Genomic DNA, 5000 nt, shown 5'->3' on the forward strand with positions numbered 1-5000 from the left:
TACAGATACTAGATAACAACTACCTCCCTTGTGTCAATAAAGATTTGTGTCCGACTGAGTATATAGAAAAAAAAAAGAATTATCAAGATAAAATGTGAGGAATTTAGTTATATAAGCTGATGATCTTCAGGGAATAAGAAAATTTTTTTTTACATGAAACTCAAAATTAATTGTTAAGGATAAATGTAAAGAATTTAGATAAATAAGCTGACAACCTTCAGTGAATGAGAGAAAAAGAAAAAAGAAAAAAAAATGTTAAATGAAACTCAAAATTAATTGTTAAGGATAAATGTAAAGAATTTAGATAAATAAGCTGACAACCTTCAGTGAATGAGAGAAAAAGAAAAAAGAAATAGAATATGTTACATGAAACTCAAAATCAATTGTTAACGATAAATTAAAGAATTTAGACGAATAAGCTGATAACGTTCGGTGAATGAGAGAAAAGGAAAAAAATCGACTAGGTTACATGAAACTCAAAATCCTTTCTCGTTTAAAACCATTCAAATCCAGAAATTCAAAACGATAATATTTTGCCAAACGTTATTTCCCCCACTATGGTTTCCGGCATTTTTCTTGGATCTCTCTCAACTTCACAAGCAAAAATCCAGTGAAATATTCCCAGTGCTTCTCCTCGTCCTTTTATTGCGAAGACTTCGTATATATTTTACAAGTAACATATTGGGAGCTTTTTTTAGCCTAAAGAGAAACGAGAGGCCCCCCTCTCCCCATTGAGTTAGTCAGGGTGTTCAGTGCCAATGGGGAGAAAAGGCTGAAAGGTAAATTACTGTACGTGTGAAGGGCTGAGACTGGGTATTTATCTCTCTCTCTCTCTCTCTCTCTCTCTCTCTCTCTCTCTCTCACAGTGATAAAACTTTGGAAAAATACGAAAATAAATATATATATATATATATATATATATATTATATATTATATACATATAGATATTTATATACATATTATATATATATATATATATATATCATATTTTATATATATATATATATATATATAAATAGATGGTGAATGGACAAATATTGATTTCACAGCTCAAGGTAGAGACGACTGGCAAAATCTAACCGAGGCCCTTTGCGTCAATAGGCGTAGAAGGAGATGATAATGATATATATATATCTATATATATATATATATATATATATATATTATATATATATATATATATATATGTGTGTGTGTGTGTGTGTGTCTTTATAGCAAGTCCCTTGAATAGCAAGTCCCTTGAAATCAGGTCACAATTTTCCCAGCTCTTCTCAACCTTGACTGCGACCCACCACTGTCCTCTCGCTACCAGGTAGATTTCCTTTTTCAATTAACAGTCATCTAATGTAAGAAGTGTTTAGGATATTCCCTATTTTCGAAGAGTTCTCTCATCTGATATTTTCTTCTTTTCTACGTTCTCACTTCTGATTCTAACAAGGCTAAGCATATGACGTTGTTAGAACCATGTTTTTATCGGTTTCTTCTTAGTTCATATCTTCAAAATGTTATATAATTCGACATCAGTGTGATCAATTTCAAATCATTAGTTTGGATATAGAAATGAAAGTAGATTTCTATACCATTCTTTATTTTATTATTATTATTATTATTATTATTATTATTATTATTATTATTAGAAGCTTTTACAAACTATAATGAATCTGACAATACAACTAAAAGATGGTAACCATCTAACGGTAATCTTACGTTAATCCATCTTACATTACTAGTACTGAAATACATCGAAACTTATCGAACTTCAACTAAAGATATTCCAACACGTTTAATTTACAGATGTTATTTGGAAGAGAATCAGTCAATCAAAAAAAATTTCTCATAACTAAAAAGGAAATTAAAGGTCACGAAACGATGTAAAAAATTAAGTTCGTGAAACTGTAGGTCACGAAACAATGTAAAAAATTCATTTCGTGAAATTGTAGGTCACGAAACGATGTGCAAAATTAAGTTTGCAAAATTATAGGTCGCGAAACGATGTGCAAAATTAGGTTTGCAAAATTTTAGGTCGCGAAACTGTAAAATATCTAGTTCGCGAAACGATGTGCAAAATCAAGTTCGCGAAATTTAGGTTGCAAAACAATGTGCAAAATTAAGTTTGCAAAATTGTATGTCGCGAAACGATGTGCAAAATTGAGTTTGTAAATTTTTAGATCGCAAACACTAAGTAAAATATCCAGTTCGCGAAACTGAAGGTCGCAAAACGATGTGCAAAATCAAGTTCGCAAAAGTTAGGTCGCAAAACGATGTACAAAATCAAGTACACAAAATTATATGCAAAATTAAGATAGCGACCTTGACCTTTTGGTTTCTCATATTCAATTCAGTTCGATATTGATTGCTTCGCCTCATGCTTAATGATTGCATAAAGGCTGAGTTTGTCTTTACACGGATCACAATTTTAGCGGTTTCTCTCCGCTATTCATCACTTGGTTTGTAAATTCGGTCATTTCTATATCTTAAATATATCTGAAAATAAATTTCATTTATCTAAATTAAGTTCTTTAGAGAATTGGTTATGTGCATAGTAAAGGTTTGATTAAACTTTTCTCTTTATTGTTCAATTAATCTATTTATGCTATTACCCATTTGTTAACTCATCATAGTTTTATCATATTATTTCTTTGGATATATCTTTATCATATTATTTCTTTGGATATATCTTTATCATATTATTTCTTTGGATATATCTAGAGGTTTTTATATTGGCTGAGGATATTGTATTAGTCATAAAATGTAAATATATCGCCACATAAAAGATAATTATATGTTCCCAGGATGAAAAAAAAATATATCCACAGAGATTGAAAATTATATCCTTGACACATGAATATTATCAAGGAATATAAAGTTAAAAGGCTGTTAACAACCAACTAAGCTACTATTTCCTTTCCTAACTGGGCTATTTTCCCTGTTGGGCCCCTTAGGCTTATAGCATCCTGCTTTTCCAACTAGGGTTGTAGCTTAGAAAGTAATAATAATAATAATCATCATCATCATCATCATCTCCTCCTACGCCTATTGACGCAAGGGGCCTCAGTTAGATTTCGAGAGTCGTCTCTATCTTGAGCTTTTATTTCAATACTTGTTCATTCATCTCCTCATCGCGCTTCATAGTCCTCAGCCATGTAGGCCTGGGTTTTCCAACCCTTCTAGTACCCTGTGGAGCCCAGATGAACATTTAATAATAATAATAATAATAATAATAATAATAATAATAATCACAAGGAACAAGCCTATTTTGTACACTAAACTACCTAAACAGGTGATAGGATGGTCAAAGAATTTCAGTGGAAATAAACGACAGTATAGTCACAATCATGAAGAATGACAATGCCTTGCAACTATATATTTCAACGTATCCTTTCCATTTATTAAAAAGCTAAAATTATCACGGCTCAGGCGATCTGTTTTGGCGGACTGCATCTCGAATGCGAAATGAATTTTTACTCCCTTTGTTTTGCAAGGTATCTAATTAAAGGTTGATCTATTATTCATCTTTTTTTTCTTTCTTTATTTTTCAGTTTAGTCGTTGGAAATTTCAGGTGTGTTTTGCACTGCGTTCGTCGCCCCTGTTATCAGAAAGAAATGCTAATGTGAAATTCAGTTTTCATGTATCAGAGTTACGTGATATATATATTGAATACCTCTGGCGAGATGGTTGGTCTGCTGTGTTTGATTTATTCTTCGTTCAATTACGAAATCAAAATTTCCATAAGTTTTTTTTTTCTTGTTTTCATATCATATTTAACCATCTGGTTTTTTAAAAAAAATTGTCATTCTCCTCTATATAATAAAAGCAATTATCTGGCTATATATATGTGTGTATATATATATATATATATATATAATTTCTTTCCGGTCACACTCAGCTTTCTCTGCCACATATATATATATATATATATATATGTATATATATATATATATATATATATTATATATATATATATGTGTGTGTGTGTGTATGTATATATATAATTTCTTTCCGGTCACGCTCAGCTCTCTCTCTCTCTCTCTCTCTCTCGAGAGAGAGAGAGAGAGAGAGAGAGTGCTATGTGCAAACCTATCTACGTATCAAATCGTCATTGTTGACGGGTCGTGTACACCAATAGAAAAATGTCATCCTACAACGCCACTGATATAAACAACCAATATTTGTCTGTTCTTGATAGGCCCACACAAATAGAGCAAATAGAAAATGTACAGAGTATATCGATATTTCACGAGAACACTGAATAATACCCAATACATTTTTAATTTCCACGATAGCATGTTCAGACTTTGAACTCTGAAAAAGCTTTTTATTTTTTACAGCAACGGTAATAGGTTTTCCAACTAAAAAAGAAATAGAAATTTTCTATATGCAAAGCGTGTTAATGATCTCTTAGTTTTTACAATACCATATGTAAGTAGGTATATATATATATATATATACACACACACACACATATATATATATATGCATATGTGTGTATATATATATATATATATATATATTTGTGCATATATTTACACAAATATTTCATATATATATACATAATATATATATATATATATATGCATGCATACATAAGTATGTATATATATCTAAATATATAATATTTTTGTATATAGATATATATACGCAAATATATATATATATATATATATATATATAAAATATACATACAAGTGTGTGTGTACATGTCTCCAAATTTATATCTGGGTGCGTGCCTGTGATTTCATACATTATATTTTCTGTGAGATATGTACTTGAAATTTCATTAAAATCTGAGCTCGTATGTCCCTGAAAAAAAAAAAATAAATACATTGACCTTTTGTTATTTCGGTCAGGCATCATCACCAGCGGCTGCATCATTCGTTGCTTATTAATGTTGGCAAAATCTGGAACAAAAATATTAGTTTGGATCCGCATAGTTTTAATCCCTGTCATTTTAGGATGATATACTAAAAAAAATTTTAGATTTCGAATATTTTATATTTAT

This window comes from Palaemon carinicauda, chromosome 11, assembly GCF_036898095.1.
Source record: "Palaemon carinicauda isolate YSFRI2023 chromosome 11, ASM3689809v2, whole genome shotgun sequence".
Lineage (NCBI taxonomy): Eukaryota > Metazoa > Arthropoda > Malacostraca > Decapoda > Palaemonidae > Palaemon > Palaemon carinicauda.